This window comes from Manis javanica, chromosome 18, assembly GCF_040802235.1.
Source record: "Manis javanica isolate MJ-LG chromosome 18, MJ_LKY, whole genome shotgun sequence".
NCBI classification, from domain to species: Eukaryota; Metazoa; Chordata; class Mammalia; order Pholidota; family Manidae; genus Manis; species Manis javanica.
Window position 1 is genome coordinate 17,270,672 of NC_133173.1, and position 14,489 is coordinate 17,285,160.

Consider the following 14,489-nt stretch of genomic DNA (forward strand, 5'->3'; position numbering starts at 1 on the left):
GGCACACACCTGATCATCTGATCATCTACATTTGCCCTCTTACAGCACTAAACTATGTTTTCTACCTTTATCTTGCATCTACCTACCACTTCAGCATTTTATTAAAAATAAAAATAATAATAATAATAGAGGGAGAAATGTGGGATCAACATATAAATCAAGTACGAAAATCAAACGAATATTCATATTTGACCTGATTGTTTATAGGTCATAATGCGTGATCAAAACCGAAAGTTTCTGTGATGACTGCCCTTGTACTGTTCACCATGTAAGAATTTATTCACTATGTAAGAATTCGTTCACCATGTAAGAACTTGTTCGTTATGCTTCAGAAGATTGGAGACTGACGAGAATTAGGCTTGAGATGGATTAATGATTGTACATTGAGCATTGACCCCCATACTGAATTTTATTGTTGTTAACAACCATTTGATCAATAAATATGAGAGATGCCCTCTCAAAAAAAAAAAAACTAGCACTCATTAAAGACGGTCCAGGAACTTGAAGAACCAATACAACTGACAAACCTTTAGCTACACTGACCAAGAGAGAAAACCGAAACTGATGAAAATAAGTAATGAAGAAGACATCGCTACCATCTTTACAAAATGAAGTTTATAAGGGAATGCTATGAGCAATGAACAACAAAATGCCAACAAATGAGACAAATTGAACAAAATGGGGAAGTTCCTAGAAAGTCACAGATTAATGAGTAAAGCTTATTCAAGAAGAAATAGAAACAATAAATAGGCCAACAACAAAATAAGAGACTGAAGTAATAGTTTAAAAACTTTCTGCAAAGAAAAATCCAGGTACAGACGGTTTCACTGGAGAATTCTCCCAAACATTTTTCTTTTTTTTTTTTTAAGGGTAAAGCACGAATGCAGTCCCCCAATACCACCAATTATGCCGTCGAGTTTCCCACATTCGGGGAAATCACAGGGGTCAGCACATCCAGAGAGCAATGGATCAGCCTCACCCTGCGAAAAGCACCTTCCGGATCATGGTATCTCCCCTGCTAGGTAAGTATATGCCAAACATTTTAAATAAGAATTAAAACCAACTCTTGACAGACTCTTTCAAAAATTGAAGGGGAAGGAACAATTCTCAGCTCCTCCTAAGTCCAGTTTTATCCTGATACTAAAACCAGATAAAGACATCACAAGGAAAGAAAAGTACAAAGCCACCATCCTTTATGAATATAGATGCAAAAATCCTTATCAAAATGTTAGTAAATCTAACAATATATAAAAATGATTACATACCATGACCAAAAGGAATTTGGATGCAAAATTGGTTTATAATCAGAAAATCAGTTAAAGTAATACAGTATATTAAGAGACTAAAGAATAAAAACCACATGCTCATTGCAACAAAGAGAATAAAAACACTGACAAAATCCAGCCACCTTTCATGATGAAAATACAACAAACAAGAATTAGAAGGAAACTTTCTCCATGTTAATAAAGGGCATTTACAAAAGAACTACAGCTAATATCATACTTAATGATGTATTATTAAGTACATTAAGGTCAGGAACAGAAGAATGGCTATAAACAAAAATATTAAGTGTTGACAAGGATGTAGGAAAATTGGAAACCTCACACACTGCTGATAGGAGTGTAAAACGGTACAGCTGGGGTACACGGTTTTGTGGTTCCTCAATTAAGTTATACAGAGAATCACGATATGACCCAGAAGTTTCCCTAATACAGACTCAAAAGAATTGAAAACAGATGCTCAAACAAAAATTTGCATATGAATTTTCACAACATAACTGTTCACAATAGTTAGAAACAACCCCTATGTCCATTTACTGATAAATGGATTTTTAAAAATGTGATAGTTTTCAGATATAAAAAAGAAAAGAATAAAGTACCAATATATATTATATCATGGATGAACTTCAGAAACATGCTAAATGAAAGAAGCCACTCACAAAAGACCATGTATCGTATAATACTTATATGACACGCCCAGATTAGGCAAATCCCTGGAGGCAGAAAGTAGGTAGATTAATGGTTGCCTAGGGTGGACTGGAGAGGTGAGGAATGGGGAGTGACTGTGAAAGGGTATATTTCATTTCAGGATGATTGAAAATGTCATAAAATTAGATGATAATGGTGTCCTAAAAAACACTGAACTGTATATTTCAAGCAGGTGAACTTTATGGTTTAATAATTATGTCTCAATAAGCCTGTTTAATTAAAAAAGAAATTGAAGAAGGACAAGGTGAAGAATCTCTAACAAGCTGTTCCTTCTGAAATATAAAGAGATGAAACAGAAAAGAAGACTAACAATGCAGCAATGACAACCATCAAATGCATGCAGTTAAGGTGCCCAAACTTTCTGGACCAACAACAGCAACAAAAAGAAATTTTAATTAAAAAGTCAAACTAAACTGGAGGAGGGCCTACTGCTAAAATAATCTCTGTCTCTATCACAAAGCACATTTCTTTATATTTTAGGCATTAGTGAACATCTGTATGCTGCAGGTTTATGGAAAGCCCTTTTATCCCTCCTGTGCCACTATTTCTTCTGGGTCCTGGACGAAGGCCTTTCACTAGTCAGGTCTCTGCATCCTCACCTGCAGAAAGGCACGGCTGAGTTAGGCAGACTCCTTCAGTTGTAAAATACAATAACTATTTTTGTAAACTTCTAAATCAGAAGTCATACACACATGTTGGAAAGAAAACAGAAAGCTCATCCTGAAAGCAACACTGAAAGAAATGCCTGGTTTCTCCTTCATTAGATGTCAGTATGCTTAGACATCCCCTGCCTCCTGGCTTCCTGTAACAGGGACGTCTGACAAAGGTAGGGTTTAGAGGCTCACAAACAGCCGTGGCCCTAGGATACTAAGGAGAAGGGAAAAATCCAAGATAGGTCATAAAGTCAATTATGCATGCCTTGTAATCCAATGCTTTCAAAACCGTATATTCTAATTTATGTGCCAAGTACCTGTTAACTGAAAGAGACCTACCAGATTAAAGTATATCAACCTATACTGTGAAAACTGCCTCTGAATTAATGATACTGCAATTGGTATAACTCAATCCAGGACATTCACAAAAATGCAAAATAACCTCTGCAAAAGTATGTATAGGTATGTTTATGATACGCAATTTAAAAGTATATTATTCTCCCTTGTTTTACAGGCACATTTAAAAATTCTACACACAACACTGAGCTGAAGGCAAGATTACTGCAATAAAAAAATAACCATACCCCCTCAAAAAAAAAACTGTTCGCACACATACAATGGATTAAGCCAGTCACAACACAGTGTTCTGTGCACACTGGCTGATCTGGCCCAAATCTTCACATGATTTCTCTTACCCTGATGCCATCTCTTTACTGAACTGTGTTCCACTGATCGAATAGAATTTAGCTCCCAGTTTCTTAGGTATGACAACTGAAAACAGTGAAGTTATATATAAGAAATAAATAAGGATCCATGAAACTTAATGTGAGAATGATTTGGGTGAGACATGTCACTTCATTGATTCAGTCCACTCCTTTGGATGACCAGACTTCCAAGTTTACCTTCTGGAAGCTGCCCATTTGGCAGAAAAAGATAGTCTTACCAAAAAATAACAGTAACAATAGTTTTTTCAGTTAACACAGACAAGTGAATGTCCCCCTAAAAAAAATTTCCAAAAACTAAGAATTGATGTAAAGTATCTTTCTACCTAGAGTGAACAAGAAAGTCAGATGTTCTATCCTTTGAATATGGCCAAGCCTCGCTTACTTGGACTTTGTCTCTTGCTCACCTGGAGAAAATGTAAGGTGTGGCAGAAACATGATCATTGCCTTTCTTAGAACAAAAACTGTTCACACGAGGAAAGCCTGTGCTCAACCAGAGCTCTCACTTCTGTTCACTTTTCTCAGGGTGTTAAAAGACCTATCTCCACTCTACCTGAAAATTTGTAAATCATGTACGGCATACCTGACAGCCCAGCTAAGCAGAGAAGCTGACCGACCCGTTTGTTACAAAGTCCCTACTTCTCTAAGAGGGTGCCCCCAGGAAACTCGGTATTAAAGGAAACGTCAGCCTGCTACCCCCCAAATCCCTTATTTGCATTTGCATGAGGTGTTTTGGCTGCTACGTGGAAATATCAGAAGCCTGAACAGAGAAAATAAGAAAGAAGGGCATTCCAGGGAATAAGCAAGTCTGATCTCAACTGGAAGAAAGTAGGCACAGATAAGGCCTGGGGAAGGAAGAGGCAGAGAACAAACAGGACTGAATGGACCCTACACAATAAAAAAAATGTGAGTGGATGTAAATATTAAATGACAACTGGTTGAGCTAAATAGGTATAAACTGCATCTAATAATCACACTTGGGCACAAAGGATTTAAGCATAAGCATAACACATTTATAAATATAAATACATGTTTACATGTATTTATAAACAAATGTAAGCTAAAGGATTAACTTTATATATCTAAATATATATTTGTTATGTATTTACGTATCAGTGTCATGGTTGAGAAAGACAGGCAAGGCAGAGAGAAAGCCCCACTCTGGGAGAATCACGTGCCTCTGGGAAGACAGCAGAGCAGAGGGGAGCCTGCTGCCGGCTTATGTGCCCAACCCGGCTGGCCTGGCGGGGCTGCACTGTGGCTTCTGACAAGCAGGTAGCCTCTGTGGGAAAGACAACCCTAAATGCGTGAAAGGCGAGGGAGCTTGATTTTTCCGGAGGATTCCTGCCTCTTGAAGCTGGCAGCATCATCCCTTAATCTGGCTGGACAAACCAGGGCATCCTTCTTTCTTGAGAACCATGACTTTTTTTAAAATTCAGTTTTTATTAAATTCATAAGTATGAGAGAGGTGATGGAAAAGCAAACCTTAGCTAATTAACTGCTTCTAAGGAGCCAATAGGTCATTAAAAGATGCTTATGAAATTTTCTTAGGCTACTCGATTTTTATAATTATCTAAGTGGTTCATACTACTTACTCATGCATGTTTGCTTTCCCTCTCGAAGCAAATTACCTAATTTGGTGTGGTTATTATTCTGGACATCCAAAAACTGAATATTAGGAAATTTCACATAGTAATTAATGTGGGTACATCTGTTATGCTTATGCTTAATCCTTTGTGCTCAAGTGTAATTATCAGGTGCAACTTACAGAAATTCAGCCCAACCATTGCCCTTTAATATTAACATTCATTCACATTTTCTTTGGTTAACGCTACTTGAGGTAGTATTTTCCAAATTCATACATAAATTATACAACCGAAATAACAAATGACTGGTTGAGGAGTGGACATGTGACCCAGTTCTGGCCGATGAAATGTGAGGAGTATTTTGGGGGGCATTTGAGAAGTGTTTAATTGCTCTCAAAAAGAGGTTTCCAAGAAAAGAAATGCTTTCTATTAGACATTTTGCATCTGCATGTAATGCTCCAGCAGTGGCAATTATCTTGTGACCATGAGCAGAGCTTGGCCATCACACCAGTGCTGAAACTGGCAGAATGAGAATCTGGTAAGAGCCTGGCTCCTGATGACTCCACTAGCCTGCCGAGCCAACGGCGCCTGGTGCAGCCCACCTCTGGACCTGTTACTTGAGATATTAACTTCGTTTATTGTTCAAGCTTTTAAAAATTGGATTTTATATCATTTGCCAGTCAGAAGCAACCCCAAAGCATCCCAACTGACATGTGCAGAGGAGGGAGACCCTACAAGGGGAGTATGTCAGCTGGTTGCTCACAGAGTTCACCTGGTGAAGCCAGTGGTCCCAGTCACTGGCCATGTGCCGACCTGCCTTCACCTGGCTTGGACACCTACAGGCATTTGAACATAAGCTTGAAATGCTGCTGAAGTTCAGGTAGTGGCACAAGACTACAGGTGGGTGGTCAGCCTCCCTCTCTGTGGCAAAGGGACATTTAGATGTTATGTGGGACCTGGACAGGAGGAGAAGCCATGATTTACCCAGATATCCAAAGTCTGTAAGTTAGAAAGACAGAATGTGTTTGGAAGCCCTGAAGATGCATCCTCATATTTCAGGGACAAAATCCCAGCCTGCGAGATGCCTGTCTTCAGCCAGGGGTTCCACGCGAGTACCCACTGAGGTGTTTACTCCCACTGTGCGCTAGAGCCTCGGGGGTTAGTGCAGGCTCCCCACCACTCCTCCGCTCATGGCTTCTTCCCAGCAGGGTCTTCACTTCCCTGCCCACCTGACGGACTCAGCAGCTTAGCCACTCCCATGCTTCCTGAGGCCCTGCTGCAGGAGGCCAAGCCCGCAGTTCCCTGTCCCCTTGCCTGTAGCTGGTCCCTGACACCTGGGCCCCCACTCCGTGACACACTTCAGGTATCCAATTTTCTTGGAAGGAGAGGACTGGAAGTTATGACCTGAGGCTCCAGAAGTTTTCAAAGGTGCCGTCTGTCCTTATCGCCTGGACTCATGCAGCACCCTCAAGTCTAGCCTTGTTTCCTGCCTACAACTGGTCCTCATACGATGGCCAGGAACCCACTGAGCTGTGAAAGCCCCAGGCCAGCCAGCCACACTTTACATCTCTTGCCTCCCTGTGGCCAGTGATGATGCCAAGGGTGGAGGTGTGTCCAGAGGCTGACCCACCATTGCTCCCCATGGCCTGTGGCAGGTCTCAACACCGGGAGCTAACATCAGGGGTCAGAGTCCAGCAATACTCTACGGGCCACAGGTCAGGTAGCCTGGAGAAAGGCTGCATCTCTGAAAGAGCCCAGAATGAGAAGCAGCCCTGCAGGGCCAGAGTGGAGTTAGATGGCAGACCCAGAGGACTTCTGAGCAACACGGAGGGGGCCTGCCTGGCCTACCTGAGGGAGGTGTTCTAGGAGGGCCCAGCTGTCCTTGAAAGAAAGCTACCAGGTGGGACTGCAGACAATCCAGCTCCATCTGATTCTGAAATCAGTTTCCCCACCCCCACCCCCACGCTCTGCCATATTTAAGTGAGACAAAGTAGTCTGCCAGCCCAACTGCCCCTTCCCCACAGAGGGAAAACAACCCCACCATAACTGCCTCCATCTCTTCCTATTAGTCTTTCAAGGCCTTAGTCTCCTGCCCACTAGCTGGACCCAAGCCAGGATTGGGGAAACCCCAGACCCAGCAAAGTGATCAAGCAATGCAAGCTCACATGCCACCTGAGAAGTACAGTGGTTTGAAGGAGGGACAGAGCCAAACTGTAGAATGGATGGCTGCTACGGAGCAGAACTAATGGTGGAAATAGAAATAGGCTATATAAAAAAAACATAATGAGAACACATAAGGAGATATTATTAATGCACAATAAAATGGTTTTGGAGCAGAATAATGCTTGAATTTTTTTTTAATTTAAAAGTTTAGTAGAAGTACTGTAAAACAGAATGGTCCCCTCTGAAAACCAAATTGCTATTTTAGGAGGCTCAAATGAAAGACGTGTCATATAATACAGGACGAAGTTACTGAAATGAAAATTACAAGCGAAATATCAAGACATGAAGGGTAGAAACAGGAGGCATAGTATGCAGGTAACCAAAGTGGGAGGAGAAAACAAAACACACGACAGAATAAGCAAAGACATAATATCAAAGAAAACGTAACTCGAGTCTTCAGATAGAAAGCATTCTGAAGAGGCAGAATTTAGACATGTCGTGGCAAAGTTTCTGAACTTTAAGAATAGAAAAATATCACACACAGTCTTCCAGACCAAAAGAACTAGTCATTGCTAGAAACAATCAGTTTAACATTTCTCACATGCGATCTTGGAAACTAATAGCCAGTGGAATAACATTTAGCAGCTAGGGAGAAGAAAGAACGATGATCCTCTGCTCGGGCAAGCTATCATTATGTCAGCACAAAAAAGGAGATGGTTGGACATGCAGAGTGGGAAGTACGGCCCCAGGTATCCTTTCTGAGAACACTCCAGTACACTTACACCAAAGGACCAAACCCAACGAGGACCCACAGGAGGCAGAGACAGTGTGGTGAGCAATAGGGAGAACAAATTTTGTTGTATTTATTTGCAAATCTTAATGGACAATGATAATGTGACTGTAAATTATACTGTAATTGTTCATAATTTTTACTGAAATAGAAGAGGGAAAATTTTGGTAAGATTCTTGACCCAAACAATCTCAATCTCAATCCAGAATATCCCAGAAATAAGGAGAAGAGGGAGGAGATGGAATGAAAAGAAAAATGATTCTAAGGGTCTCTTCCAGGTGGGGTGAGGTCAAGAGGACACTGAAATTATTTAGGTGGGGGGCTGTGCTGGTTACTGAGCTAGGATCTCTTAGTTCCAAGTTCATTGCTCTCTGATGCTGTTTTGAGTCTCTGTAAGCCATGTTTTTCTTCTGTTAGATGGCTTCCAATAGGGGACAATGGGGGTAGCCTTAAAAGTGGGGTGGGGTTTGGGGTAAGGCTTGCTTCGTCCTGTTTGTTTGATATTCCTGTCAGTATGGTCCTGGCAATACCCCTGCCTTGACTGCAGTAGTTGTTTCCAGCATCCGACCCCTTTCAATGCTCCCAGAACCAGCTTCACTTCAAAGGTATGAACTCCTTCAAAGGTATGAACGTGCACATCCTTGCAGATATCAGGAGGAGGACAAGATACAGTGTTTGCCAGTACATTGTAAAACAGATGAAATAGTCCAATTCCTTGAAGAACACAAGCAGTCAAAACAGAAAACAACAACAAAAAACACCGCAAGTTCGAATAGTCCTGGGAGCTACTCAATCTAAAATTCCAAACTTTCCCTCAAAGAAAACCCAGAGCCAGATAACTTCACTAGTGAAATCTATCAAACATTTAAAGAAGAAATAACACCAGTCTTAAATAAATGCTTCCAGGAAAGAAAAAGGATTATTTCTATAGTGTTATGAGGAAAGTACAACCTTACTTTAAAAACCTGATAAGGACTTTGAAAAATAAAGACAAAAGGCCAATCTCTCTCATTAATACATAATCAGAAACCCTGAACAACACATTGACACACAAAATCAAGAGATTCATCATGAGAGTGGGATTCAATCCAGGAAGGAAAGTTGGCTTAACATTCAAAAATCAATCAAGGTCATCCACCATATTAACAGAATTAAGGACAGCTTTCTTTTATAATGTCATCTCAAAAAAAGAAGCGTCATAAAATTCAGAATCTATTAATGATTTTATAAAAGGCTTCCAAAATAAGAAACCTAGCAATCTTGAAATAGAAACTTAAACAATCACTAAAAACAGTCTGTATCAAACATCACACTTTATTGTGTAATATTGAAAATAAGGAATAAGAAAAAGAAACCCATTATCCCCATTTCTCTTCTTCATTTTGCTGGAGGCCTCAGCCAATGCAAGATGCAAGAAGAAAGGGAAAATGTGAAGATTGAGAAGAAAGGACCACAACTCTCTTTTTTAAAAATGACAGAATTCTATATGTAGAAAATTCAAAAAATGTACAAATAAATCACTAGAATTGATAAGTGAGTTTATCACAGTAGTTGGACATAAGGTCAATATACATAAATCACTTTTATTTCTATTTTTCAGTGACAAACAGAAAATGGAATTAAAAGAAAGACCATATGTGACACATTTTCCCAAAGACTGATGTGACACTATCACCCATCTTATACGCCCCTTTGTACTGTAACGTGGGTGGCTCCGTCTCCTGTCATGTAGGGGGATGATTTCTCCACCCCCTCAAATGTGGACTAACTCTGACTTGCTCTGAGCAAAAGAATGTGGCAAACGTTACTCATGTGGGTGTCAGAGCCCGGGTCTGAGGCAGCCTGCATCCTCTGTTTTTGTCCCCGTGGAATATTCTCCGTTCATCATGCTCTCCTTGCCGCGAACAGAAGCCCAGTCTAGATTCCTGGGTGATGACAGGAGAGACCCAACATAGAAGGGAGACCATGTGGACCATCAAGTCCTTCCAACATGACCTATAAGCACAGCCATGGGAAGGAGGCCAGACAAGACCAGAGGAAGCCACACCGGTCACTGCTCCAAGCCACTGATAGCATTCTGAGGCGTTTTTGTGCGGCATAGATCAATGAAACACTATGAACACCAAAAAAAAAAATATATATATATATATATATATACACACACATATATACATATGTATAAGATTTATAAAACATGAAAGATATGTAATACCTCTACTCAGAATGTTATAAAACAATAAAACATTGTTGACAGAAATTAAACATGACCTAGATAAATGTTCATAGGTTGGAAGACACGCTGTGGTGAAGATGGCAATTGTGTTCATATTCATCTACGGATTCAATATAATCCCATCAAAAATTCCAGCAGGGTTTCTCTGTAGAATTTGACCGGCTGACTGTAAGATTTATGAGACTGCAAAGGACCATAAATAGCTAAACAGTCTTGAGGAAGAACAAAGTGCCTACTTTGTTGGATACCAAGATTTACTTATAAAATTACTGTGATGACCACAGTTTAGTAGTGATGCCAGAACCAAAAGACAAAAACAAAAGCCAAACAGAGAACCCAGGAAGGGGTCCTGGATATGATGACGCTTCGCCATCACACAGCAGCAGGGCAAGGACTGGCTTTGGCATGAACGGTCCTGGGTCAACTGGATATTCTTATGGAAAAATGAAACTACATTTTTTATTATAAAAATGAGCTCTCAGAAATTAAAGTTCTAAATGCAAAAGGGAAAATAATAAAGCTATTGGAAGATAATAACATAGGAGAAAAACTCAGACCTTGTGGAAGGAAAACCTTTTTTAACCAAGACACCAAAAAGACTATTATGAGATGAAAAAGTTAAGTCCTTGAATGCAAGAATGTATAAATGTGTGATATCTATGTATGTGTGTGTATATGTATACATATATATGTACTATCTGTACATATATGTATTATCTGACAAATCACAAGGAATTTGACAAAGGGCTTCTTCAAAGAAAAACAAGAAAAATACATATAATTCAGTGGAAAATGAGCAAGAGCTCTATAGGTACTTCACAAATAAGGATATCCAAATGTCTAATAACATGAAAAGGCACTTAGCCTCATCAATAATCAAAAGGATGCAAAATCAACTGTAATGAGATACCATGACTCACCCACCATCAGGCTAAGATGAAAATAACTGGCAACACCATATCTGGGTGATAATGGGAAAAACAGGACACTCATACTCAGCAGGATATAGTGGAAACTGGAACAAGCGCTGTGGAAAGCTGTTTGGCATTACTGACTGAGGTTGAGTATGTGCACCCCAAAATTTCACTCCTAGGTTATATGTAAAAAGATACAGAAGTGAATGTTCACAGCTATATTATTTGCAGTAGTCACCAAACTGAAATATCCCAATGTCCATCAATAATATATAAATAAAATGGGGATGTCCTATATTGGACTACCATGCAGCAGTGAGAATTCAGGAACGACGCCTCACTGCAGCAGCATGAATGGATCTCAATCCTTCTTCACTGTTTTTGTGGAGGACAGAGAGAGGGTGAAGGACTAACGGGGTGATGAGAGGTGCTCTCGTTGCTGGAGACCTCACTGGCCTCTCTGGCCATAGGGAGCAGAGGGACTCCCTGAAAAGCCCCCCTCTGCCTCCCATTACTGGGGTCCCTGCCTTACTTAGGGTGGAAGCCAAGGTCCTTAAAGCATGGCCAGTCTCCAGGCAGCCCCTGTTCCTGGAGTGTGCCAGCCCTCTTCTTGGGGTGTCTCTACTCGGTTATCTCTTCTGCCTAGAAAGTTCCTCCCCAGCTGATCACACAGCTCACCCCCTCACCTCCTTGGGGCCTCCAGCAACAAGAGAGCACCTCTCATCACCCTATTAATCAAACTGCACCCCATGCCTCATCCCCCCATGTCCTTCCCAGTTTTTTTCACTGTAACATTTACCTGCACGTGACATATGATTCATCTGCACATTTTTCTATCTCCCTGAACTAGAAAAAAGCTTCAAGGGAAGGAGAATTTTGTCCATTTTGTTTACTGCTATATCCCCTGCATCCAGAACATTTCCTGGCACACAGAATTGGCTCAAAAAAAATTCTGCTAAAGAGTGAGCACAGAAGGGGCCCTAAAATGCTGCTTGACACTCCCTGTGCTTAGTGGAGCCTGTCTGCCCATTGGCCTCACTGCTGGACCCCCTTGCCTCCCCACACCTGTGATGTTTTTCCCCTTGGGCTGTGGATTTCTAGAGAAATCTTTCAGCCCCAAGCTGAGGATGGTTGAGACTAGCAGCCAGACCTCTGGGAACAACGAGGGGTGCAGCTGAGAAGGCAAACGGCAGTGTGGCCTCACCCTGCTTTCCTAGACCTTGGTGAACCCCATGTGCCAGAGACAATCAGTGCTCCCAGAACATCCATACATGTGTCCCAGAAGCTCCAACATCCCCTGCAGATGGGCTGGGCTGTGTGGCCAGGTCTGGTAAACAGACATGTGAGCCTCTGTTTGGAGGCACCTAGCAATCAGGGGGCCTCCTCCTTTCCTTTATTCTCCCTGGGCAGCTACTTGGGGGCCACAGGTAAGTTAGTGGAGCCAGAAAACAAAGGTATCTCAATACTTCCTTGATGACTACAAGGAAGAAAGAAGCCCTTAAGTGTCGTCCAGCTCATAGAAGGCATTTTGTGAGCAAGAAATAAACCTTTGCTATGTTGAGCCATTGAAGTTTCAAGGTTTTTGTGATTTTTGTTGTTACTGTAGCACAGACAATCTCATCCTGACCCTTCCAGAAGACACTGCGCTCCTGCCTTACCTCCTGACATCCCTCCAGGTCCCCCAAAAACCCTCTGTTAGACTTCTAGGCAACCTGTCTACTCAGGATAAGAAAGGGACAGTTTCATAGCTGTGCAGTCTCAGTGTGGGACTGTGGGGGGTTTAACTATACATGTAGACTAAACCAGTATTCTAGTTTTTACCTACCAATATCTCTGCCTTCAGAGACACCTGGTGCCTCTTAATTTTGGAGGCTTTTCAGGGCCATAGGGTACAAGTGAGCTCATTTTTTGCCGACTCCACGCTGCCCTCCAGCTTGCGGCAGAATGGAGAAAGCAGAAACCAAAGCCAGTCACTACACAGCAATATGCTTTCGCCCTCCCAAACGCTGCTGGTATAGCCCATTTTCATCTGCCCCTTTCCTCTTTGTGAGTTTGAATCATTTTTTTTATTCCTTTATTGTCATTTTACTGGTATTTCAGGAGGAATGCCAATAAACAATAAATATTTATTGACTATTTACTTTTAATATTTTATTTATTGTAGTCCTTGCTAATAATAAGAAAACACTTAGGTTTACATAGAGGGTTTTCTTCCAAGGAGTTCAAAGTACATTTAAAATGTCAGTTAAAAGAACAAGAGGAAAATGTTACTATCACTAGACAGAATGAAGCCTTGTGATGTCTTAGACACTGTCCACCATCTAAATGCTGGGGCACAATCTCAGGCGCCTATTTCATGGTCTTCTGTAGTGGAGTGCTATAATTTATATCCCATTTACCTGCCTTTAATAAAATGTCCATCTGTGTAACTCAAAGAACACATGGCTGAGACCCACCGCTTAGTGTAATTTTGCCAATACTTTCAGGATCTTATCAAGTCATTCTGCCAGTTTATGAATACAAACCATCAAAGGCTTTGGTTCATAGTTTCGTATGTGACTTTTAATGTGATTATTTCACAAAATGCAAAAAATGTATAGCAACATAATGGAGAGATGTATTTGGGGGCAGAGGTGCCCCACTTTGCAGCTGAACATCTTGGTTTAAAAAGGCACAGAGCAGGGGAGGATCAATGCTGCTTTCATTTTCCCTTCGTTCCCGCAAGTATGCACTCCTAGAACACCTGATCACAAAGAATGCCAGGTGCCGTGGAAAGAACATAGAAAGCAAGACTGCTGCTTCTCAGTGCTCCTTCATACGAAAACACAACCGGGATGCTTTTCTCGACGGCAGTGCTGCCCAGAGATCGAGTCTGGTGAGTGGCCATGTGTCACTGATGCTTTCACAAAAGGCAGCAGCAGGCCAGGCGTGGGATTCATCGCACAACTGCCGTTGCTCATCGCGACACTTCTTCCTGATGAGGGTCCGGGCAGAGTGGAGCTGGGGGCAAACTACTGAGGATAGAAACGGGGATGAACATGTGCTTCTTTCTGCTTCAGACTCTGCCAGTGGAGAGGGCCGGCTGCGGGAGCCCCTGAGCCAAGTCCAGATGCCCCGGGGAGAGGAGCCTTCGGTCCACCGGGGGTCAGTTGCCACATCCAAAGCAACGCACGCATGCTGTCTTCACGGGTTCCTGTGGTAACCACAGGGACCCGGAGGCTGGGGGAAGGCTCCCAGGAAGGAGGAGGTGGGCCCACGACCCCATTATTCCCCACAGTCTGACCTCCACCAGTGGTCACCAGGGAGTCCTACAGCCCAGGGCAGCAGCAAAAGCCTCTGACCACTAGGCGCGGTGCCCTGAGCCAAAGAGGATGTGCCGGGTCACCTTGGAACGAAAGTCTCTGGGGGGACAGGAAACGCAAGATGACTAGAGCTCAGAG

General features: G+C 41.9%; 1 protein-coding gene and 1 non-coding gene across 3 annotated transcripts in view; both read right to left on the reverse strand.

Annotated features, from left to right (window-relative positions):
- ENTREP2 (endosomal transmembrane epsin interactor 2) overlaps window positions 1-14,489 on the reverse strand; it is a 455,015-nt gene that overhangs the window by 155,288 nt on the left and 285,238 nt on the right. The window lies entirely within an intron of this gene.
- On the reverse strand, window positions 867-1,030 carry LOC140847308 (U1 spliceosomal RNA). The gene has a single exon (XR_012127240.1). It is a non-coding gene; the product is annotated as a U1 spliceosomal RNA (small nuclear RNA).